Raw genomic sequence first — 27,322 nt, forward strand, 5'->3', positions numbered from 1 at the left:
AACTTCTTCTAAGTGCAAAAACTTCTCTTAAGTTTTCTGAAAGCAGATGTGATCCTGAAAATACAACATTTCTCATTTAGGTGTTATTAAAGGGAAATCTCAACTATTTAATTTAAAAATGCTAACTGCAGTATAAAGTTACATTTAACAATGTAGAATTTCTATTATAGGATAAATGTTTTGAAAGTGGAGTTCAAAACAAATGTTTTGAAAGAAATGGGTTTCTGTGGCAAAATTTTATATGATCAGTTTTTATAGAAAGAACACAAATATTCTTGATGAAGAATCCTTCATTTTATATTTTGTCTCATCTAACAGGCTTTCATTGGCTGTCATTCATTACTAGTAGGACAGAATTCATAGATAAGGAAAATCTGTCTCAAAACTGGAAACTCCACATTTAATGACAAGTTATTTTAGTGCATGGGTACCTCCTTTTTTAATTTGTTTTCAATTTTTTTTCAGTAGTCCTCTGTGTAGATAGCTAGAAAAGTTAGAATATCAGCTCCCTTTCCCCACATACACAGGTAGCTTAGGGTATTATATGAAAACATATTATAGTCATACGAGGTAAGTGCCTCCTACAATTTACTCAAGAATATATCAACAATATTACCAGAAGTAGATGTCAGCTACTGAGTTAATGAGTTAATTCTTATTAATTGTCACCAGCATGAAATCTAGCCCCCAGGAAGGAATATGCTGACACAGTTCCCTGCTATAGAGGAACCCAAATCTGAAAGACTCAAATATTAAATATGATACAGCTGACATTGATGCAGTTGGCCAAATATTTAGCTAGACCACTATTTCAGTAAAACTATGTTTTCAGTGAATTTTTGCAGTTCCCATTTTACGTTATATACTGTAGAAAATGGAGAACAGGCATTATCTTGTAAAACTAATGTTAGTGTACTGTGCACACCAAATGTAGAATAATGGCCTTTGGTATCCATTCATTCATGCAGGTTTTACAATACTGATCCTCTGCTGATTCAGTAGGGTAGTTTAGGTGTAAAATGAAAGGGTATTTCAAGTCCCAAGTTTAATGTATGGAGTGTAAAAAGCAAATTCCATGTTTTCTAATCTATTGGAAACCTTGGTTAATGTGAATTGGTACTGTGTTTGTCAAAAGAAAGACAGTTTTTACATAATGCAGCTGCTACTCTTTGGCATTTTTTAAATTTTAATGTAATTTTTTACATTTTTTTCAAGCTATTGCTTCTACACGTGATGAAATAATGAGAAAATTATTTACAGAGATGGCTATAAAGAAAGTGAGACAAAAATATGATATTTTACTGTCGAAAATTGTCAGAAATCCATTTCTGATTATATTTATTAGCTGTTTATGAGAAATGTAAACATTTTCTGGTAATAGAACCATAAATTTGTTTTCCTTTCCTTTTACCAAGAACTACAAAGACACTGAGTATTAGAGGCAGTTGCAGTAAAATATAAAGTATATTAAAACTAGGCTACAGAAGAAAAATGGCAACATTGTGTAACTAAAAATGTTAATCCTTTATATACTGTATCTATCTCAAGCAAAGGACAATCCAAGATGCTTGGTGGAAAACTACAATGTGCTTTTTATAACTATGATGGGAATTTTAAAAAATTGCCAGAATCTAAACCTGGAACAATATATTCCCTTTATTGAAAATGAACCATAACCTCATTTACTGATTTTTGTTGTATACATGAATGTTTGCAGAATTGTATGCTAATTTTTTTTCTTTGGACTAAACAACTCCACCACTCTCCTGCAGAGTTATCCTGTGGCTGAAGCTACAGATGCTCTTGCTTTCTCATGTGTTTATGGAAGGAAGGCAAGAAAGAGTCTGCTAGTGTTTTTACCATCTATCCAATATATTGCATGGGGACATGTTTCCCAATTAAAACATATGTACACATTCTACCTGTGAGAGATTGGTATACCTCTGCCTAGAAGTTCATCTCAAAGAAAGGATAAAAACACTTGGGTTTTTTAGAAATTTAAGCATCAAGATAAGCTGATAATTACTTAGGTGAATAAAACTCCATCAATATTTTGTAGGCAATTTTCTGTCTGTGTTTCTCTTCATCCTTATTGCACAAGCTGGTAACTCCAATGTGAGGGTTCAGATCCTTCAGAGTGACCTGATTCCCTTAAGGTATCGTAAGAAGAGATGTTTGCACAGTTTGTAGCTGTCAGTGACAATCCCATGCCAGGACTGTTTCAATACCTTACCTCTCCAGTGCCCTTCTCAGTCTGAGAGCTATCATCTCACCTTAGCTTGGTGAGATTGTGTTGCTCCACCAACCAGAGAGCTGCCATGGCTGTCAGCATCATTCTCAGCACAACCTAACAGCTTACAGTTAATTTTACCTAAATGGAGCATGTAATTAGAAATGTTAATATAGCCACAGTGTTAACACATTAATAATAAAACTTGTCTTTCAGAGTTTCCAAGCTGTATTTATTTAAGGTTTGCTTTGACTTACCACTTTTTTTGTTAACCGGTAGCAAAAAATCCTCATGTTGTTAATGTTTCAGCTGTCCTTTGTAGTCAGGACTCATCTCAGCCAGACGCCCACTCAGACCCCTGTGGTTTCCTCAGGATTGTGTCACTGCTTGTGTAAACTAGAACATTCATTAACCAGTACTTCTGTGATCAACAGAACAAATGTAGCCTGGTTATATCAGTGGATCTTTATTTTCTGCTTCTCTTACTGATATAAGCCACGTCTGAATCTTTCTGCCTTGTTTGGAGCCACTGTAAGGGTGCTGTCTTTGGCATCTAATATGGTTGAGCCAAGGCTCTTCTAGAATGGGAATGCTGATAGTCTTTATGGGACGTCACTTATGGGATACCCTGTATAATATCTTTGGCCCACTTTGGCAATAAATGGGATGCAAACTAAGTAACAAATTGAGAGTTATAAGCTGAGAAGGAAGAAATAGAGACAAATGCCTATAGCATGATTACACAATCCTCGTTTCTTTAGGAAAACTGCATAAAAGGGGCCGTAGATAAAATGTGAAAGAATGTGCCCCTTTAGTGATTATAATTTATTAATGGAACCAGAAACAATGAAATATGTGAGCAGAAGGAGCTCTGTCTAATGCATAAATTTCTCTTAAGATGTCTGGAACAGTCAGTGTTCCTAGGCTTAGTTCCTTCAGGCCTTTGCCTTTATAAAGAATTTGGGGTGTGTTTCAGAGAGCTTATTCTCAAACATTTACCAAAGAAAGGACATGAAGTACAACCATTTCTGTGACCTAGAGGATTGTGTCAGCTTGGGGTTTGGGTTTTAATTTCAGTGTCCCCCTAAAACACCCCATAATCCTGCCTTTACTCAGATCTTCAGGTAGAGAGATATTCTCTATGTCATTATCAGCTCTTCACCAGGCTCAGCAGCCTGAAGGATATTTATATCGTTCCCTCCTCATTAGCAGTGAGCACTTTAAAGCCTTAGACGTAGATTTAGGGCTATGTCAGGGAAAAGTCCCTGATAGTTGAGCTCAAATGGGTCTCAGCTGGCCAGCAGTTACTGGCAACATCCAGAACTCCTTTTTAATGGGGGCTGCAGGGTCTTGGTCCACTGACAGCCAGACCACCATCTCTTTCTGAGCTCCCGCTGATTTTTGTCTGGCTTTCTTTTGCATAGAAATTATGGGTATAGGAGTGGAAATTAAGGGTCAGTCTGATATAGAGCTGCAAAGGAAGCTGTGCATTAGCATAGACCTAACTGACAAGCTGCAAGTCCCCAAGGAATTGATGAGACCCGCACCACCATTGTCTTGTGAAGCATTGCTTTCACCTGCATGGAGCACAGGGAAGAGCTCTTCTGAACGGTGCGTGCTGACCTATCCAGCTGGGTGGAGAGCTTCTGGGTTAGTTCATGGGATCATCAGAAGGGTGACTACTGTGGTGCTTCATACTTGAAGCATAACTGTGACTTATTGCCATGCTGTTTCTGAATGGGTCAAGAACAACTTGACATACATGAGCAGAGTTATGATGCTGTGAGAACAGAAAATTTTTCTTGTCTTTGAGGAAATGTCCTGCAGTTTTGAAGCGATTATTCATATACTTATCTGTGTGTATATGCATATGTCACTATATGACATTCATAAATTTAAGTGTGACATGGATAGATGTCATATGACCATGGTTATTTATCTACAACAAAGTTACACAGTCTTATGAATCCAATTATCTTCTATCATTGTTTTCTAATCCAACTATCATTTGAGATTTCTGCTTGATCACTCTGAGAAGTCTAAAAATTGTTTTTGCATATGTTTCTGTAGCTCCCACTGCTTTCAGTTAATGGTGCCACGCATGGAAAGAGTGAGTCTGGATTTACAGACTACCAGAGTTACAATCACCTCACATTCAGTATTATTTTTTCAATTAAAAATAAACTCTGAGCTACAAGTGCTGAAAGTGAATTTTGATTTATTGGTCTTTTAAGGAATTTAGAATCAGATTGTCTGCTTCCAGAAAGGAAGGATCTAAATATCTGCATTCTTATGTTTTGTGCAAGGCAGTTCGGGACTGTCTTCTGCTCACGGACTGCCCCAAATGCTTACCACATGCTGTTTCTTGAGCTACCTCTGCTGAAACTCTTTCGCATGACGAAATACATAATGGCATATAATTGTCTATATATCATCATTAAAAAGATATTTTCAAAGTAGAGACCAGAAAACGAATCATAACTGGAACTCTTTAGGAATTCTTGCAAATACAGTGGTGATACCAGTAGGAATAAAATGAGATCTAGTATGCACTGAATTGATGTGTAGCTTCCATTTGATTTGGTTTGTAAAGTGTGTGTGGCCTGACCCAAAGTTAACATAATTAACTCCTGATGTTCACAATGAGACATGAAAAAAGGGTTCTGTAACAAGAAACGACCGTCCCCTGTGCTCTGTGTGTGTGTGTAAGGAGGTGGGGGTGATAACATAAAGTCCAGGATTGAATTGTCTCACACCTTTATACTGTTTCTTTTTCTGGCTATAGTCTCTTGTCCTGTATTTGTTTTGCCTTCACTGTGCCTCAGTTCTTGAAGATATAAAGTATATTGACCATCTCATAGACCGTTATTTTATTGTGAGTTGCTTTCCTTTTTCATGAAAGGCTGTTAAAAGCTTATATGATCTTTATTATTCTTTGTATCTTTAAGAAGCTCAGTGAAGAATTCATATTCTGAGCACAGGTGAGGCAAGATTTGTCAGGGTAAATAATTTATTTTATGAGATCATCAGTTGTAGCTGAAGAAAAGCCTGGCCACTTTCTGGTTCATAAAACCTCCCACTGTACTGCCGGTCTGAAAGAGTATCAGTAACTCTCATAAAAGATTATTTTTTTTTGTCTCTCTGCAAACATCAACTTATTTAATTATGTAGCCCATCATGGCTACTGCACTATAGTTTGAACACTGGCTAATTAAAAGGCTGAAAATTCAAACCTTTATGCTAGGCTTTCGAGGGTTATAAAGGTGAAAAAAGAAGCAAGTTTGGCTCACCCTGCCCCCTTCCCCTGATTGAGCTCTGCGGTCTCCCAGGGCAGGAAGGATGAAGGTGAGCACAGTTAATCATTTGAGCATCCGTGGCCGGTTCGATGCAGGACAGGTGTCACTGGGTGGAATCTCATGGTAGAGACTCAGGCTGTGCTGCTTTCCATAGGAAATCAGCTCGTCATAAGGTGCAAAAGCTGCTGCAAATTGTGTGGTGGAGGCTGTGGTACCCCCTGCCAAAACCAGAACGCGAGGAACTTCTCCAGCTGTCCTTTCCCTCCCTCTTATAGCACACAGCCCACACATTAATTTCTAATTTTCAGTCTCTGCTCATGAAGGCAGTATAAATTTACAACTATTGAAAAAGTATTTAAAGATATTAAATAGTTTACTCAGAAAATGTTTAACTGCTTTTCTCCCACTGCTGGCAAACAGTGACCTTTCCATTTTAAACTCAAATGATGCAGAAAGAAGTGACTGAACAAGGAGGAACAATGTCAAGAACCTAAAGCTAATCCGGAGCTCACTGTCTGAACAATTCAGTAGCAATCGGTCGAGCCCAGTCTTGACATGGCAGGGTGCAAATTTATAAAATACAAGAAATAATGGATGCTGGGTAGGGGTAGCAGAGCATGGTAAGAATGCATTGATTTTGTTTGTAATTGAAATTTTGCAAGAGAACATTGCATTGTTAGCATAACTGTGAAGTTTTCAGAAGGAAAGAAAAATGTTTAAGGCTTGTATTCTGGTTTATGAAAGAAAAGAATTGAGTCTCTTTGGTCCTGACTGCAGTTTTGTTGTAGGAAAGAATTCCAGCACCTTGTGCATGCATACTGAAATGTCATAAAAGAATTCATTGCAGAAAAGTAGGATGTCTTACTGGCCCCATCTTGCTGTTAAATGACATTGTTTACATACTGATTGCCTCCTCAGGGATATGCCTCAATGGCATGTCTTTTGGCTAATTAAGGCTTGAAAATTCAACTTTCTAATCTGCACCTTAAATCCATAAATGATAGTCAGGGTGAAAATTGATGCTTCTGTGTATATCTCTCTGTACCCCACAATGAGACCCATGCATTAACCTTCAAAGATTTCTACAGTAATGGAAGAGAGTACTTTAAACTCACTTATGAGTGATCTCTTCTAACTTCATTAATGAGCCTACTAATTACATAGTTAATCATGTCATCTTGAAAGCTGAAAAAATAGATAACAAACCATGGCTCTTCTTTTCATAATTTCATTGCTCTTTTTAGTTTTACTGTAAAGATACAGTAGGATAAAAAAAAAGTGAACTATATGCAAGTATGTTTTGACCTTTGTAGAGGAAAACTATTGCTTTTATGGCAAGATTTATGCCTGTTCAGAAGCTCTTGCATGAGTTTATTTCCAGGGTATTCCATCAAAAATTAGGGCAAAGCCACCATCATCTTGGGAGAACTATAATGCAAATGAAGAAATGGCATTGAATTAAGCTTAAGACAGAATGGGTCACACAAGGAACCCCAGTCCTGACACAGAGGGAATATAGAGCAGACAAAGTGCTCTTTCTTCTCATACTGCTTTCTCAGGTGCTTTTCTTTCTACTAGAACTTTAATATCCAAGGGATAGTCATAAAAACTGAAATAACATGTTGCCTGGCCTGCCATCCCAGAACCTCCCTGACATTTGTGGTGTGCCTGGGTGTGCATCTGAATATATATATGGACGTCAATATAAAATTAGCCTACTGTAAAACCTGTAGTCCAACCCCACATTATTCTATACATAAAATTAGATTAAAAATAATTTGTTTGCATCTTGCTTTCTTATTGTTTAGGTGGCAATGGAGCTGCACATGCCCTGGTGCTTTAAGAACAAGTAAGGAAATTATGCTTGTTAACATCTACTACCTTGAGATAGGCTGGAGATGTGCCTATAAATAAGACCAGATCAGCAGTTATTTCACCGATGGGAAGGGCCTTAAACTGTCAATGCCTTAACAACCTGCAGCAAAAGGAGTATCTGCAAAACAAAGAAAGCACCAAAGGAGTGTCATCTCTAGTTGACACTGCCTCCTTTGTTTTATTAAAGCAGTTGTAATGAAACCCTCTTTTTCTGCAACAGGCCTAATGTTTGATGTATTGTCAAGATCTGAGTACAGCATGCCAAGATAGACTATTCCTAGTAAAGATCCTAAGTGTGGTGGCAATTTATAACTAGCAAAACACAAAACAGAAGCCATGAACAGAAGCCTTTGTACCTTGATCTTACAACAACAGGCATTGTGCAAGCAACAAAGCCCACATGCCACACTTCTCAGGCCAGATCTGCCCTATGTCTTTCCTCATGCTTATGTGAGGAGAACATGGAGCCTACACGTTCTTCTCATGTTGCCAGGCCAGTGTCCAAAGAGTAGCTGCATTGCTGCCAAGACCATAGTCCTCACTTTTCTCAAAGAAATAATCACAGATACGCCAAATGCCTCTATCTTCTGGACCACTTACGATATTCATGATACAAGAAATAACAATGGACCTCTGGGCAGGGGGGCTGTCTCACATCTTCTGCTTTGGGCTCAGATTTCTTGTCTTTCTGAAGGGTCAAAACAAAACCAGGAAATATTAGTTCTGTACTGGGTAAGTTCTGCTTGGATCTTACTTTCACAGAGACAAGAGAAGTAGCAGGCAATTAAAATAAACAAAACAAGAAGACTGGTTTTCAGCAATGATGTGTCAGCCTTAAAAATGCTTCTTTTCAGACAACAGAAAGGTATTAACAGCAAGTATTAAAAAGACATAAATAGCCATGTTGTTTCTTCTCAGATTTTATCCTGAGTATGGATTTACCTCAAGTATTACCTTTTAGTGTGCATGTTAGTCACTTCTCAGATTGGTGGTTGTTGAACCATAACCCATATAAAAGTATGAGAAGGTCTCTTCATTTATCAGCAATTCAAGCTCCAAACTCTAGGGGGAAAAGAACAACCTGGTTAGATAATAGAATTATAGAATATCTTAAACTGGAAGGGACCCATAAGGATCATCAAGTCCAACTCCCTGCTCCTCACAGGACTACCTAAAACTACACTATATGACTAAGAGCATTGTCCAGATGCTCCTTGAACCCTGACAGGCTTGGTGCTGTGACCACTTCCCTGGGGAGGCTGTTCCAGTGACCATCCACCCTCTCAGTGAAGAACCTTTTCCTGATGTCCAATCTGAACTTCCCCTGTTGCAGCTTCATTCCATTTCCTCATGTCCTGTCGCTGGTAACCAGAGAGAGGAGATCAGCACCTCCCCCTCCGCTGCCCCCCTTGAGGAAAGTGTAGACTGCAATGAGGTCACCCCTCAGCCTTCTCTTCTCCAAGCTGAACAAGCCAAGTGACTTCAGCTGCTCCTTGTAAGTCTTGCCCTCAAGGCCTTTCACCATCTTGGTCACCCTCTTCTGGACACACTCTAATAGTTTGATGTCCTTCTTATACTGAGGCGCCCAAAACGGCACACAGTACTCGAGGTGAGGCCGCACCAGTGCAGTGTAGAGTGGGACAATCACCTCCCTCAGCCAGCAAGTTATGCTGTGCTTGATGCACCCCAAGATGGTCCTTTTAGCTGCGGGGCACACTTGACCCATATTCAATTTGCCATCACCCCAAACCTGCAGATCTCTTTCTGTGGGGCTGCTGTCCAGCCTCTCATCCCCCGATCTGTACGTATAACCAGGATTACCCTGTCCCAAGTACAGAATCTGGCACTTGCTCTTGTTAAATTTCATATTTTCGTATTTTTCATTTATTTTTATTCTTTTTTTTTTTTTTCATTTGGTATTAACTTGATACATTAAAAATCAGTTGCAGGGAAGATTTTTTAAAAAAAAGGATTTGTTTTAGAAAGATTGGATCTTCAAGACAGGAAACAAATGTATATTCAGTTCACTATGAGTTGAAATTACTTGTTCAGCTAACTGTCTAGAAATACATTGTTTGGATAAATGTGCCTTAGCTTAATCTACTTTCTCAGATGTCAGATACCCTAGTACACCTGGTCCTTAGGAGACAAAAAGGGAAGAATAGATGAAATGAATGATAGCAGTTTTACAAGGTGGTCTGATTACTTTTGGAAGTCCTGATGATACTTCCCCGAAAGCTCTACTTATCTGGAAATACTTCTGAAAATCTTATCAGCTCCATCAGTGTTTGTGGTGCATTTTATACACTTTTGAGTACTTCAGATTTCTGATTTTCAATAGATCAGCTGCATCTGAGATAACTGAAATCAGAATGAAGTTTTTTTTGATTTGTAGAGTTTGTCTCAATGAAATCAGTTAGTGCTGATATCTTCCAGGTATGATTTGTGTATTTCCATCTGCCATAGGTGAAAAATAGCTCTCTTATTGCCTCACAGACTTTGCAATAATTCACTCAAAAGGAAAAGGGGAAACTTCTGCATTCTTTGTGCATCCAAAGCTCCTTCTCACTTTGGTTGCACTCTGTAAGGAGCATATGAACACTACTGAATAAAGATCAGATGTAACACCCAGTTGTTCTTAATCATTCCTATAGCTTATGAAACACCGTACATCTCTCAGAAATTTGAGTCGTGCCTTTTAATATCTTAAAACGGCTAAACGTACACGTACATAATCAGAATGAATAAAAGAAAATGCAAAAAGTAACCTATAAACCTTTATTGACAAGGACTATCTCTAGTTTCCAACTCATCACACTGTATATTTGAAATATGACTAGAAGTAGTTTTTACTTGATTGTGCTGGCATGTAAAAATATCACATGCAAACCAGAGAGTAAAAGCAAGGAAATTCAACTCTACATTTTCAAGATTCATTTAAAATTCTTAACAAGCAGTTCAAAAATTGTAAAATCAGAACACCTGAGAAAAATTACCTTGATTTTACTGTTAAGTGGTTGCTGTATAATAGGTTTATTCATTTTCCTGAAGCAGAGTCTGATTCTTTCCTTGTATTGTCTTTTCAATGCAATCGTGGGCGTAAATCTTGGTGGGAACATTTGAGCTTTGAGAAAGGGACTGTCAAAATAGATACAAAGATATTTTCAGAGACAATTTAGAAGAGTGAATATTTGAATCTTCTCTATATGAATCAAAATAAAGTAAGCAAAGTCTTTGGAGTTTATTGACACTATCAGTTCATCTGAAACATGTTTATACTAATTACTTGCTTAGAGTAGGTTTGTTTTGTATTATGCTTGATAAAATGAAAGACATCTCTTGGGAAGAAGAGAGGCTGATGCTACCTCCAAAGAAATAAATGATCCTGAAAGATAAGTTTAGTTTTCTGTGCCTCAGCCTTCCAGATTGCCAGCAATGAAAAGAGGATAGTCGCTAGCCCTTGTTGCCAGCTCTGTCCATGGTGTACGGGCAACCTGCAAGAAGACCTGGTGCATGGCCTTTGCTTCCCAATTGCAAAAGAGCGAAAGTGATACCGTGCCATTTGTAAAGTACTCTGAGGCATGTGGATGAAGGTCCTGATTATCTTTAGCATCAAAGAGTATTTAGAGGAAGAAACAAGCAAAATTATACTGCTATTTGAACACACTATGTCCTCCTTTAATATTTTTATATGAAAGGTATTCTATATTAGTGATTATATATGCAGTATGCTGAGTTGTGAAAAAGTATTTCCAAGAATGCAAAGCTATGGTTCTAAAATTGCTTTGCCTCAGCTGAAAATACTCTTAATTCCATAGACAGGATACCGAACATAAATTATTTTAATAGAATGTATTGTGCTGGGAAAGGAGACTACACCAAGCTAGGAATATTGATGTGGGTAAAATGAGATTGTCACTCTTCCTGACATAAATGTTATTTCTCTTGAGAGCAAACCTCTATCGATATTCTTTAATAGTTATGACCTCTAGCAAATAATCATGTTATTGTGTGAAGGCAATAGGCAGGCATAAAAGACAACAGTCTCCTTTGTGTTCACAAGTTAAGTGAAGATTCGAGTAGAGCTTCTGAACTGGCTTTACTTTACTTTAATCCCCAAAACTTATTTTGACTCTGCACGTCAATTCTTAATTTTTATGTAGCTCCTATTTCTTTAGATTTTAGCAATTTTTTCCTCTTCTTTCAGTTGCTTCTTTTCTTAATATTCCTCATATTTACATGGGGGAAATAGTTTAAATGCCAAGTCCCTCCTCTCTTTAATATTGTGTTAATAGAAATTCCCTGGTAACGCTCATTGCACTGTTTTCAAATTCTACCCAACAATGCTTGAAATTTGTTTCTTTGTTCTTGGACTTTTAAATTTCTCTGCCTCTCCTTTTTGTCTTCTGCATGTCCCATTCAATTTTTCTATTTTCCTTTATCTTTCACAAACTCTTTTTACTACAATGCAGTGAGCTTCCTTCCAAAACTGAAGCAGAGACTGAGCTGTGATTCACGTTTCTCAAAGGTGGAGTCCCATATCACTCATAGCTTCAGCTGCCTCTAATGCTGTCCTGAAACTAGCAAAATGCTGCTTTCATTTCCCCCAGATACCCATAGCCCCTCAAGGGAATGAAAGGCATCCTAGATATGCATCTTCAGCTGTCAGGAAAGACCATGGGAAATACTACAGCTAGGGGCACCAAAGAGCCCTTTTGTTCATGGAAGTGTGTTATGGATGGTTATACAGAGCCTAGAACATATTTTGTTGCTGAGAGGAGACGCAGCAGTCCCATCAAAGAAAAGGATCAAAGGAGGATAAGTGTGCTGCTAGTTTAGGTGAGGGGTGATCAAATAGGGGAAGCTTACTTGTGAACAAAAGTTGTGGATTAGGTTGTCAAGCCTGCTTTCACCAAACGCCATGGAAAATATTGAGCTGGCTTCCTCTGGGGCAACTGGGAGAATGCAAAGTGTTTTTAAAAATTCCATCTTTGATGAGAAAAAATGCTACACATTGCAAATCATGATTTTCATTCTCTGTTATTGAGGATTCTCTAGAGGTACTGTAGCCTTAAGTGGCAACTTCTTTGAATGACTGCTGCTGCAAGGACTAAGAGAAGCATCAAAACCCATTTGAACCATTGAGTTACCTGGCTATTACAAGGGACATTTATAAAACTGGACCGCATTTGAACATTGACTCAGTATTTGAATATTCACTGTGTTCATATGCTTCCTTTTTTCCAATAGAAAATTAAAAAGAGCAAAAAAGCATGCCTCTTTCTTTTAACCAGAGTAAATTGTATTAAAAGACAACAGTTACCAGCTGGGATCATAAGCGATCACAGTTCTTCGTGACATAGAGCTTCAGAGATGCACGAACACATTCAAGTGGAGGTTTCCTCAAGATTCTCCACTTATATTCAGGATTCAAAACTGAAAGAATGAATTCTCCAGTTACTGATCAAGTAAGGATGTAACATGCTGAATTTGTTGGATGCCATTTTTAATCAATACAAACAAGCAAAACTTCTCAGAGGCATGCTGGTATCACTTTCCTCTGATTGTCTCAGAAAAATTTGAGTGAAAAGCATTTCTGCTCACCAGAAGCCTTGATAATTTTAGGTAAATGCAGCATGTAGTTGAAAACATGTGTTTGCTTTATCCACCAGTAACACTTTGTTTCTGAGACATAAACCCTCAGCTCAGGGATTGTAATTATCTATTTATACGTCAACTGGCCTAGTAGCACTAAACGTAGTTGCAGTTCATTACTGATTATAATAATGACACTGATCAATCTTTTTGCAAATTAACTAGAAAAATGTATTTGCTAGAGCAAAAATTTTCATTGGCAGTCCAGGTTAGGTAAATAATATGTCAACCCTGAAAAATCTGGTAAGGGAGACTGTGGAACATGCACTCCAGTCTAAGTAAACCTTTGTGGCATGAGGAATAATCCATTTGCTTCCTGCCATCAGAAACCTTCCCTCATGCTTTACCTGTCACATTAAATATTGACACCTTCTGCTGAGCAGTAGAAATATTGGGAGCCCTCTGTCTGGGTCTGCTTGAGGAGACATTATTCATATAAAGTGTGCAGCACATTTTCTTTGTGTAATTTATGGGTTTAATTTTCTAATACACAAGTATTTGCACAGAGGGGAGGGGGTCAAACAGCATTGTCAGCTGTCTCTTAAGCTGTAGCTTTAGGTCTAAAGAGGCCTGAAACAGTTCTGAAAAGGTCATTCTGACCAACAAATCAATTCAAGCTGCAGAGATTACAGAAAACTTCAAGACACAAAACTTTGACAGAATCAGTAATTATTTCACACTTGTGTTGATTTTTATCCACTTCCTTTTAGAGAAATCTGGCAAAAAATGGTCAGTCAACATAGAAATATCCTTTCCTGACAGTTCCATAAGAAAACTGATTTTTTTCCAATGTAAAGCTAAGATGAAATATCACAGTCAAATGTTCCTTTTGTGGAATATTTTGAGATGTTCTGGATTTTGTTGTGCTTCAGAATAAGGCAAACTTATTCTACCTTCTTTATAGTAGGAGTCTAGCAGATCTAGGTCTAGCTAATGCCTTTGCTGCTTGCAAAATTTTCTCACATAAGTTGTGTCACCTAGTTGATTATAATGCAGGATTTCTGGTCACATTCTAAGAGGAGGTACTTATAATATTGCATGTAACATTCTTATTGCTCAGATTTCCTGTGTCATTGCTCTGATGAATTTGCTTACACAGCCTGACTTACACAGAGACTTGGTTAACCTGTAGAAAAGTTTGTACACAAGATTTTATCCATATTTAACTTTACGCTGTGCCTCATGCACTAACATGCCACACAAAATCAGATACAATTTAAGGAGTAAAAGACTAGGATCCCTCTTAACTACCTTTCTTTTTTAAAAATAAAAAGTCAAGCAAAGGTAGTGAATGAATGGTAACAAATTTTGTTGATTACCCATGGCACTCTTCCAAAATGAGAAATACATATTTAGGATACAGACATAACATTTAGATGAAGGATTATCATCCATCTAAACTTTGGCTGAATTAGGACCAAAGATTTTTTACCCTATTAAACACAAGTATGAAATTTTGAATAGGAGATAAGATACTAAAAATAGTCCCCAGTGATGTCTGCAGGGTTCAGACAAGAGGACTTGACTCAAGCCCACAGACACTACCTTAAAATATTTATTCAGCATTTTCATAAGTGCCTTTTTGTGTGAAGTCAAGAAAAATGTTTAAGTAAGTACTTTAAGAAAATCGTGTTACATGCTTAAAACTCATCTTTGAAAGTATATTGATATCCAAAACAGAAGTAATTTATTCAAAGTTTTAAAAAACCCTAAAAATAGAATCTTGTTGAAGTTCAGGGTTACTATGAGTATTTGTAAGATAAATGAGCCTATACAAAAATGGCACAAGTTGCTCAGTTGATGGAATTATGGCACAAATGCAAATCAGAACTTTAGCTATGTATTAAGACAAATACAAATGTAAAGACTTTCGGAAGCCCATTATTTACTTAACAGGCTCTATCATGTAGATGCGTAATTAGGGATTTCTCAGAAAGTTGTCTTTTTAAATTGTACCTAATACAACATAATTGTCTATTAAGTTAATGAGTACGTAGGGATTCCTAAATCTGCAGATTGCATGGTTACCATGTATATATATTAAAGCCATATGTTCAAAATCATCAGGATGATACTGAAATCCTCATCTAGACAGGATGCTACTTCTCTCAGTTAAGCAGTAGCTATGTTTATTAGCAATTCTTTTTTCCATTAATTGGAATAGCCAAACTGAAGTCCTTAACCTTTAAAGGGTAAGAGTAGGGACATTTTTGTAAAAACCAGCTCCTTTCAAATGAAATAAGATATTCCAAATAATGGGCGCATAAAATCAGGAATAACTTTTGAAACCTGGGTAATAATTTTTCACAGATTTTAGCAAGACTCTGTTCCATAGTGAGGTCGCCTAAACTGTGTCTGAAGAGTTAAATAGTGACTCTTCGCTTACTTAAAAAAACCTATAAGGGAAAACATAAATTGTCAGAACTATGAGACCAATCAATTGTTAAATCCTTTTTCTCCCTTTCAGTGTGTTCAGTGATGGGTGATTAGTTTATATGAAATTTATCTGAATCCAGAGCTGATAGCAGATGTTGTGCTTGGTCAGCTTGTGATTGCTGATATAAAAGGATTTACTCTTATCTTCTCAAGCTAGCCACAGTTCTGTTGTGAAATGCCATTTCTGCCTTGAGAAAATGCAGTCTTGAGGAAGGCAGTGTCTCCTTCCTGAAAACTGGGTGCCAGCCCTCCCTTCCTCTTGTGCTTTTGCTGCCGTGTGTTTGCATCTGAAACTGTTCAGGTATCTTAATCTGATGTGAGAGATTGCACTGGGAATTGCACTGGAAAACATCACATGGCCTCTGAAAGAGTATTAAGTATTCTGATATTTCACTCCTTTCTCCCTGATAGGTGCTGTCTGGACTGTTTTGCATTGATTTTCCAATTTATTTAAGAATAGGAGATACCTCCTTTTCTCAGATCTGGTTGGAATTTTACTGGGCGTCATAAACAGCATTTCCCGGACATAACAATTTTAATTTACTAAGAAAGGCTTGTTTTATTTTGTCTAGCAATGCCAGTGCTGATAGCCATGTTCAAGAAGCAGTCAGGTTTTCCTTTGTTTTTTTCTCTCTCTGTGCCAGACAACACATTAGTAAAAAGCACCATTGGGCCATGTTGTGCCATCAACCTTTTGAAGTGCTTTGAAAGTGCATTGAAATCAACAGGGAGTCTTATTTAATAGGCAATTGTACTGCCTCAGGATATTTGCTAAGAGCCGCACTATTTTCTTGGATGAGATAAGCAAGAGAAAAGAAATTGGCACATAATTAGAAAATGCAGTTCTTTCCATACAGTTTGTTCAAACTAAAGCAGTCCTGGTGCTCTGGATGGAATTTTGTTGGGTAGGAGCAGAGGAATAATCAGGAAAAGAGGGGGACCTTGGATGGCAATGCCCATAGCACATGAACAGCTTCCAGAAATTTTTTTTTGTTTGTTTTTAATCAGGAAGTGAAGGGCTGGCAGCTGGTTGCCGTGGGCTATAATTCAGCAGAGCACTTAAGTGTGTAAGTAAATGAGACTTAAGCAGGTCCTCAAGGTGCTGATTCAGCAAAACCTGCCCCTTCCCCTCAGCAAAGCTCTGCCTCTCGACTGCAGGTAGATGGTCTCTGTTACTGCAGTGCCTGCACCTCTTGTGCTCTCCAGTCCACTGTCCCTCAGGGGAGGACTGAAAGATAGGCTCTCCTTTTACAGGCTGGTAATGGAAGTGGACAGAAAGGCAGGGCAGAGAGAGATTTACGTGTCTTGCCAAGTTCTCACAAACCGTTATTGAATAGCAAGCTCGTCAAGATGCCGGGCAGCAGCACAAACACTTCTTCACTTTGACCTGAACAGGGACTTGGTTATTCATGTCCTTAAGTCTCCAGCCAAGCAGGGTGGATAGAAATATTTGCCAAAGAGCTTTGCGTTGACCAGAATGTTCTCCGTGTTACCAAGGAGTGAAGCATGGTGAGATTATATTTCCTTATGCTCCTCTGAAGATAAGAGAAAGCTTCTCAGAGCCTTCTGTAACATGAACAGAGACTCGGCATTTTGTACACAGAGGAAGATGTTGGTAGGACTTTCCTGCACCGAAAGATAGACACAAAGAGAAAAATCTTTATTAACTGTTCTGAAAGGATCAAAGTATTCTTTAACAATAAATATGCAATATGAACATCTGACTAGGGAACCTTGTGTGGTATGAAACAGCCCAAAAGAAACCTTTATATAAAAATACAATATAGGATTTATAAAACATATGGAAAATAAAAGTTTCTAACATGGCTAGGTACACTGTACGTCAGCTCAAAAGTGCTTTGCAGCCTAGGTTTAGTATTTCAGAAGCTGAAACCACTGAGCTTAGGGACTTTACCTGAAAAGAGACTTGCCACTGGTATTGCACATCTAGGTGCTAGATGTCAGTATAGTTTACAGTGCTAAGTTAGGCACTTTTTTCCCTATGCACAAAACGGGAGTGGCACATGAGATTGGGCTGCAGAGCACCCCTCTTGAGACAGCTAAGATGGACAATGGGACAAAAAAGGCAACATTAGGCCTGAAACTGCCCATGGGTGAGCAGAAACTTTGGAGTTCAATGCCAGCTTGCAACAATTTAGTGGGGAGACCTCATCAGCCTTGGAGAACAAAACCTACAGTTCCTTCTCTGCATCCTTTCAGTTGAAGATGGACAGCCCTGCAGAGCCAAGGGCCAGGAAAGCAAGCAAGGTGACTTCTTTTCCATTCTCTTCATAGCCGCAGGATGGATGCAATCCAGCTAATCAGCTCTCTACACACTGAAACAGTCATTTTACTTAATATCTACCTACTGTGCAGTAGTCTTGTCCAGCTCTGCTCATGAATCAGGACCATTACCCAGTAGCACAATGAGCCTTACGGTTACTGATATTTGAAAGTTTTTAGAAGGACTAAAGAAGGACTTTGAAAACAGCATATTAAATTTTGAGGCTGTTCACACCATACAAATACAATTCTGAGGAATTTGCTTACCGGAGCTAGAATCTAACAGGATGTGACGCTCTATGAATGCATTTTAGCATATCAATATTATTTGCAGACCAGGTTAACAAATCCCTTTTATGAGATTGTTGCTTTTATTATCTAAAACATCTTCTAGGCCCTGCATGTTCAAGATTTCTGAAAATTCATTTTATCTTTCACTCTGACTTTTTGTATTACTATGCCAACGGATTATTAGAATGCCAGATGGAAAAGAAATATGACCCCTTATAGATGTGTTTGTAATATAACCAGTAATGTACACGACCAGCTTAAGGAATGAACAAGCACAGAGATTGTGAAGGATATTTTATACCAGTTTCCACATAGTATGTCTTCCTTTTAATTCTGATGTGTTCTTTGGTAGTATTGTAGTGGATAGCAAACCAAGATTTGTCATGATGTTCAGATTAAAACTAGAACTCAATTATTTACTCACTGGAAACGAGAGAAGCACAGCAAAAACCAAGATGGAATACTACTTCTCAGAAGTCTTGGCTGTCAAAAGTAATTAATTTCTTATAAGATTAAAAAATAAAAATTGTCAAACAATCAATAACAGATTTTGAGCGTTTAAAATAATAATGATCTCATGCATGATAAATTACTTGTAAGAAATGAAATTTCATTTGTCCTTATAAAAAGAATTGCAAACAGTACATCTTGGAGTAAGGGTCAAAATTTTAATCTCCATCCCACAGTTAAGCTTATTTAAGTGAACAATTAATACCAGATCTAACAGGTACCTACCTAAATGTCATTCTGTCTATATGACTTTTATTACAAAATGAGAGTTTCTTTGGTCCTACACTACAGTATCTATGTGTAATGTTTCAAAGCCCTAAAATGTTGTTAATATTGATTCTTTATATATTAGTCCTACTTTTAAGAAAAACAGCAATGCCAAATTACTGCAGCTCTGAAGGTGTTTTTCTTCCTGCTGTGAACCTAACAAATCATTGTCTATAGTACCATGTTCCTGTCCTGTCAGCAGAAGGATATGACGAAAGAGCCTTGGTCAACACTGTCCCGTCTGAGTCTTAGCTATTGGTGACTATGATAGGCATTTAATTTAAGTCAATAATTGAAGAGTTCCTGGTGCAGAATCTGGACCAGAAGTCACTAATTGCAAGCATCTGGATGCCACCTCCACCTGCCTTTGGTCTTACATTTTACCTAGACAAAAGAACTTGTAAATTAAGACAGTGTCTCCCAGCAAGCTAGAGATGTGATCTGGAGAAGAACAAGGCATTCACCAAAAGAAGTCAAGGGGATTTAGAGATAAAAATTAAAGAATGAGCCTACTATTAAGATGCTGGGTTCTTAATTTTTCACCTGTGGGAGAACTTTTGCTTCTGGAAACTCTCTGTTATAAAAATCTTTCATTGTCATTCACGGTTACTATTGTACACTGACATGTAGAAATATAATCGCCCTTTTAAGTTTTTGTTCTTTTACTAATTCTTCAATTCCACCCTGCCAAAAACTATGCTATCAGGGAACCTTATCATTAGGTAGTAATCTTGTTGGAAATTTAATTGGAGAACTCTAATTCATAGGCAGTTCCGAATGATTCTTTCTGATCAATTTTATCATGTTCCTCTCCACTGAAGTGTTTCACAGTCATTAACTTAGCATATAAAACTCTTCTGTGGGCACGTGCTTACTTCTGTTTTGTGCATGGGAGAACAAAGCAGAAAAGACACTAGGAGTTGGAGTAATTTTGCCTTGTTTTGCTGCCTAAACAAATCAGGTGTATATTTTAAGCTGGTCGTCTAAATTCCCTCTCATGAGTGGTTATTTTAGATGCTTATAGAGTGGGGTAAATTGCCCTCTGGGGAGGCCTGATTCTCTCCATTGACTCTGGGCAGAGTTTGTAGGAGGACATCCCATGCTAAGCAGCTTGTCTAAAATACAGACTAGGGGATGAACTCAGGTGCACTGGATAGAGAATGAGTGCATGGTCCAGGAAACCATCTGTCAGGCACTGGCTCAGTTTTCAGTGTTTTTGTAAGCGTTACCATACAGGATGCATTTAAGGTGGTGTAGTTAGGAGAGCTGTTTTGTAGTTTCAGAGTAGAATAGATTTTAGGTGCATTAAAATAGCTGCCAGTTCCCGCTGGGCTTAGACTGCAAGAACTGACCCAGAACTTGATGTGTTGTCTTCAAGGAGATCCAAACAGTGAAATGCAAGAGTGTGGGATGCCATAAAGATGGGAATACCTTCCTCCAGCATAATAAACTCATAACCAGGATCTGCATTAGCAATAAATAATGTAGAAAGTTGCCCAAAGCAGCAAGCAGCTGGGAGGAAGCAATGAAATGATCATAGCTCCTTTGCTAAGTGAGAGTCCTGGGAAGCCAGACTGGCCACCGCTCTTGGTGCATGGGAAGGAGCTGTTGTGTTTGGTGTAATGACAGCTCCTGAGGAGGGTGACCCTCCCCAAGGCAGGAGGATCCTCTCCAGCCCTCCTGTCCTCTCAGAGAGCTGGGAGGAGAAGAAAAAGCTAACTGAAGTCTCCACAGCCCTCTTCCCCTCTGGTTTTCCCCCATTCGCTATCCCCAGCCGGCCAGAGCTCCTGTTTTCCCCTTTCTAATCAGCTTTGCCCACCCAACCTTGGGGCACCTCTGTAATCTGTGAAAAATATGTCTCTGCAAGTAGTCAGTGAGAAAAGGAGAGCCTTTTATTCACCACATGAACACAGAAAAATCTCCTCTGAGGAGCAGAGAAAACTCCCAGTTAGGGACAGTTTTGCTATCTTCCCTGAAAAAAAGAAAATTAAGATCCATGTATCAATTGCTTATTCAGTATAATTTGGCAGCTCTTTTGGATGGTCATTTTTCAGTCCATAACTCATGAAGTACATTAGCTGTTAGGACTGGTAGTTGGTTAGACTGTAGCATTACAACTTTATGAACAAGCACTTAAATGACATGGTTTTGTTTTGTTCAATGATGGGATGACTGAAGTTTTTTGATCAGGAGAAGAACTCCGTTAAATTGATAGAGAATTTGACTCTCTCACAGGGAGGATGAGTGTAGCTTGCAAAGAAGAAAAAAGACAAAGGCAGGCAACAAGATGATAAACTTTTGAAGTACTTCCAACTTTCTCATCTCTGTTTAATACATGTTATAATTACTAGGAAAATTGTATTATTTCAATATAAGGGTAAGGTCAGGTTTGAAGTTTCTCTGTAGACACAGACAGGTGAAAGATTGCTGTTGGTGGGCAGCATTCATGTTGCTTTTAAACCTCAGGACTAGATGTTTCTGTGGGAGCTGTTTCAGAATTATTCCCATGTTACACTACAATAGGTAAAATACACCAATCCTACTAAAGAAAGCAGTTACGTTTCTTCAATGAACTGCATTAATGTGGTTAATAATCTCTTGGATCTAGAAGAACACTTTTCTGGTGATATATCCCCCATTCAACACATATACTTAAAATGTCTCAAAGACATCTTCTGTTTTTCCATGTGCTAGAGGTACACACCATCCCCTCCACTAATGACCATACACAAAAATGGCTACAGTGCAAAGTGCAAAGCTCAATCCCAGCTATGAAGAGTGCAGCCAAGTACCTTCTTTCTCATTCAGTCACTTGTCTCCATACCAGCCCTCCAGCTGGGAGCTGCAGCAAGGCTTCTCTCTGATGGGCTAAATTTCCTGTTCAATACAGAATAATAATCTTCCCACTTAATGCCTTTCAGCACAGTCAGCAGCACTCATGTGCACATTTTCCTTCCAATGAGCTGTAAAGTGCATCTGGGATGCCTGTGTAAATTCTTAAATGTGAATATATTGTAACAAATCTTTCTGGACCTTTGGCACTCAAGGTGTGCTCCTTAGTTTTGCCCTGCATGCCAGAGTCTTACTGGTTATCTCTGGTCATCAAAAGATGTTTTATCTCTCTTTTGGACTCTGTGTCAAGAGCTCTTAACCTAGCATAAGTATTCTGTAGGGACACATTTGGAAGAATTAATGATTGTTTTTGATGAAATACAAATTTCCCTTAAAAAGGACTTTTCAGGAGTCAAGTTGTTCATTACCGGATTATAGACAGTTATAAGGGCGCAAACATGGTTAAACTAAGTTCAGTCTATAATTTTCATGTTGTAGACATTTTTCAAGCTTCTTTCAATATTGATCACATGCCAGAATAATGAAAATGCAAGTATATTCAATCACTTACAGTCTTCAAAAAATTAAAAATACCATTTCTATTCTGCAGTCCTTTGAGTGGCTCTCCTGAGATGTTATATCATTGTGTAAACATCCCAGACTGGCTAAAGCACCCCTTGCTAATCATTATTTTATTCCTATTTTTAAACTGATGTGAGGGGAAAAAAAACCAAAACAACAAAGTCTGAAGTCATGCAGACCTGTAAAACTTGTCAAAATAACATTGTAAAATAACATTGGAGCACTGGAACAGGCTCCCCGGGGAGGTAGTCACGGCGCCAAGCCTGACAATATTCAAGAAGCATTTAGACAACGCCCTCAGACATATGGTGTGAATTTTGGGGTTGTCCTGTGCAGGGACAGGAGTTGAACTCGATGATCCTTGTGGGTCCCTTCCAACTCAGGACATTCTATGATTCTATGATTCTATGATTGTCTATCAATTTATTAGAAGAACAGAGCAGAAGCGTGGTGGTGAGTGGAATTCTGTACCAACGTACTTACTTCTTTGAGAGTTATTGATTACCTCAGAAAGTCAGAATCGCGAATGTATTTGAATTAAGGTATTAGCTAACTAATTCCAGATCAATTTTCTCTTATCTGAGAAGTCTTGTAAGCAAAATTATAAAGGAGCTTTTTAAATAGGAACAAACTATGGAAGGGGGAATGCAGAGGGGAAGGTTTTGATAGAAAGGTAGAAAGCTATCATTTCACAAGTAAAGAAGAGAAGTGTGGTGATAATCTAATGATAAAAATTACAAGTGATAAAAATATTAAAAATAATAAAATGTTTATTAAAAACTGAAAACTGGAAATAGAGGGGAACTGATATTATTTACAATTTATTACATGCAATACAGAGAGAAGTGTAGCTAAATACAGACAAAAATCCACGTCAGGAGAAGTAAGGATAATAGTTTTTGAAGGTATATTAGGAACGAAGAATGGTAAAATTATTCATAAATTATGAAAAAAACATATATGTTCAATAAATGTTTCTGCTCTTTATTTGCAAAATAACAGAGTTGTGTGATTTGATTTCAGAAGATTACATAGTTTCCAATTTTCTAGTACCTAGGAGAGATGTGAGTCACATTTAGCCAGAGATAGATATCTTAAATATCAGCCAGTTTTGATAAATTGAATCCAATCTGTTTGAGATAATCTTTGGTCTTTTAATATATCACAGAAACTCAAACAGAAGCAGAATAATTTACTTAAATTTGCAAAGAGCAAGGACTTGAAGAACTGTTGGGTGACCAGAGTGAAATTAAAGGGAGAAGGCTGGAGGTTGGTAGAAGCATTGACTGATGACAAAATCAAAATGTAAGGGTACAGCAGATGTAAGTCCTTCAACAAAATTTTGTGAAGAGTAAGTCCTATTTCCATTCTTTGAGGTTAGAAAATTGGTTAATAGCAGCAACGTAATAAACTTTTATAAGTTTTTCATTGCAATTAAAACATTAGCTCTCTAGAGCACTAATAAAATTCATACTAAACAGATAATGAAAGGCCCAGTTGAGAACTATTGCCAATGGGTAGTTGCCTTGAAATAAAGGTCCAGGGAGGACTAGCACCAACCTGACACTAAGCATTTTCATCAGTGAAGGTGTCAGTGATAAACATTGCCCAAAATGTGACTGTAAATGGTACGAGGACTTGTGGAAGATGAGCGTGAGCCCCATCACATAGAAAAATCTGTGTTACATGATAAGCCACACTCTGTTCAAACAAAAATGGAGGTTTTAAACATAGAGGAATGTGAAAATCTCAGTTTAAGAGTAGCACGTACCTGTAGAAGTGGGGACGGTACACTTGTAAGGAATGACTTGAAAATGATCTAAGAGTCCAAGGGGGAAACCAGTCGAGTTCCAGATTGGGGATGTGCCAGAAGGGTTGAATGCAGCTCCTGGATGAATACGCAAGGGACTAATGAGTAGGAGGAGGGAGAAAATGCTTTTTTGGGAGACTGCCACAGTCAGAGCATTAGAAGGATTTCCCCATACAATTCTGATGTGCATGTTTAACAAATGCTTTGGGGGGAAAATGATTGGGAAGAAACTTTGTGGTTTGAATGAGGTAAAGAAAAAAGCTTGACTGAAAATTCACCATGGCAGACATAAGCTAAGACATAACATAAACAATTGCTGAATGTAGAGCACCAAATTGTTGCTTGTATTGTTTGATTTATAGAACTTGACAAAAAATTCCCTGTGAAATGCAGCGAGGTGGTTCTTAGCTTTGCAAACACATTTTCTACAACATAAAACAGTCAGTGTATATTCCCTAGACTAAGAATGGAAAAAGGCTAACATTTTCTGTTATATATTTTTAACTGTAGCATTATTAAACAGAACTGAAGCAGCTACATACTGATGTTAGGAATGCAGAATTCAGCACTTGTTGAAATCAACACAAATATTCCTACTTCTCACCTGTCTTTAATTATTAGTGTGGCGCAGAATTAACATATATAGCAATGGGTGAGGTCCAGGTCCATAAGTAAAGCTTCTAGATGCTATTATAATGCATATAACAGTTAGTAATAATAATGAAGTGAGATCCCTGGAGTATTTCTTTGGAAAATTAACTGTGATTTGCCTGCCTCTAATATTTTAAATTCCTATTTAAATTCATCTAGGGGGAATGGGACAGTTATGGAACAAAGTTTATTCTTATTCTTATACCTAGTGAACAGTTTCTGCAGTAAATAAGCACATAGCATCACATAATTCAGTGTAATTAGGCAGTTTTTGTTTTAATAGAGTTTGTAGGACAAAAAAAAGGCCCACAGAGAACTACTTCTCAATTTATTTTTTTTATATTTTTTCTTACCTAACACTTGCAGAATCTCTCCTCAGGAACGCACCCTTTCAACAGACAGTGATCTAGTCCTTGTATTCCAGACACCCAAGTCTGAAAAACATTCACTGTAGAAGCTGCTTTATTGCCTTTTTATAGACTTTCTTTAGGAGTTATACATTACTTTGTTCCCAGGTGAAGAAAAAAAAAAAAAAGAATAAAGAGTTTTATATTTCATTACTGAAGTGACTATTTTCTGAATTTACCCTATCTTAAATTCTATAGCACATGTCTAGTTTAGATGTACTCCTTTTTATCTGTGTGCCTATCTAGACACGTTTAACTAGATGGCCCAAACAGTGATTGTGTAATGAGCTATATAATTGATTTAAGATATGGACTTAATAACATGGCTGAAGTAACCTATTACTACTGCAGAATTAGATTTCAGTAATGCGTTCTCTGTCCTGTTTTTCCCAAGAGAACAATGGCTTAAGTAGCTGCTTGAGTAACTGTTATCACAGATGTTTTACATATATCTAGTGGAACTGGGCTCAGATAATACTTAGGGTACGTCCAATGACAAATTTGGTGTAAATAATGAACCCAAGCATTATGCCTTAGCATTTTGCAAAGCAATTACCCAAACTGAACAATTCAAAATAAGCCATAGGTAAATTTAAAATGTGGATGACAAGCAACCTGTGTAACACTGCTTGGATTCACTATTGAATTGCCAGATTGTGGTTGGTGCTTTCTTTGAGAAATATGGCTGCAATTGCCAAAGTATTCCTTAGTCTGTAGTGGGCCCGATTCTATAATCATGTGCATAAGGCTACTTACAGCAGGGAGAGTTCTCAAACTCAAGTCCTTAAGTGCCTATCACCTGCAACAGTAGAAATTATCATGATCTTTTTTTTCCTGCTCTCATTCCTCTCTCTGCTTCAGCTCTGTCTATTGCTTTCAAAACCTCTGCCCCACTATGTTAACTGACATCCCGACTTCATACCCCTGTGTCCACCTACGTAGCATTTTGTGTTCAGAAGACTGTTGAATATCAGATTATCTATAAAACTCAAAGTAGAAGATTCATTCCATGCCATTCTGCTTCAAATGAAAAAAAAAAAAAAATCTGGACCTATAGCAAAATAATAAGATGCAAAATATTTTCATATGTATTATACCATTTATTTTCCAATACCGTAGACTAATGAGACTAGCATATAAGTCTGTCTCTCTGTTTATTCCACTACAGATGAGCTGATTTGATTATGCAGACACATGTGCTCATCTCCTCTGCTTTTCCAGGAAACCATATTAAAAGTGCTGGAAGCTAGAAGTGCTCCAGCGAGAAGCTAAAGCACTGAAATGATATGATCCATAAAAGAGCTTACACCTCAAGAAAGATTTAATGTTTTCTTTTCAGACCTAAGTGCAGCATGTTCCTATCATTATGATTTGTACTAGAAGTTAATAATTAATGGAGTAATATAAAATTTGAAATAGTAGATAGGAGGCTATAATGATACTACAGATGGCATTGGTGTCCAGTATTAGCTCACAAAGGGTGAGAAACATCCAATTTTGAATATGGATCGTTCTCCAAGTAAAAGACCACAGTTTAGAGGATCCTTTTGCCACCTTTTTCACTAGTCAGCTAGAAGAGCTCTGGTAAGTAGATACCTGATATACAGCATTATTCTCCCACACCCAGCCTGCCACATATGGTATTATATTGCCTGCCCCATCAGACATCTCGTTAGCGGTCTGGTCTGACCATCACCATGGTAACAGGGAAAAAAACCATTTCTCCGGCAGTGCTGCCCAGCAGCATTAGGTAACGCACATCTTGTTTGGTTCAGCAACGAGCGCTGTGGCAGCCAGCACAAAATCCTCATCACCTCACACGGATTCTGTTTCTCCCTCTGCAGCGCCGGGAGCAGCGGCAGGTATTCCCGGTGACCAAAAGAAAAGCTGCTGATGACAACCCCCTTAAGGAGCACAGGCGGTGTGACTCAAATTTTTGCAGGCATGTCCACATGATAACCACAACTTTAATCTCGATTTGCACTGTTGCTCTGTACACCTCTTACAGAGTTTGCACCTTTCCAGCTCCAGCCTGCTGAGACTGTTAGGAGTCTGCTGTGAGTGTCAGGATGAGACCCCTCTCTGGCACACTGGCTCTTGGCGATGCTGTGCTGGACCAGAGAGCATCCTCTTGAGCTAAGCTGTCTTCAGTCCTCAGGCTGTGTTTCCTCTTCATCTCTTACTAATGGTGACCGAG

The sequence above is a fragment of the Platalea leucorodia genome, assembly GCF_965183815.1.
Source record: "Platalea leucorodia genome assembly, chromosome: 1".
Classification (NCBI taxonomy): domain Eukaryota; kingdom Metazoa; phylum Chordata; class Aves; order Pelecaniformes; family Threskiornithidae; genus Platalea; species Platalea leucorodia.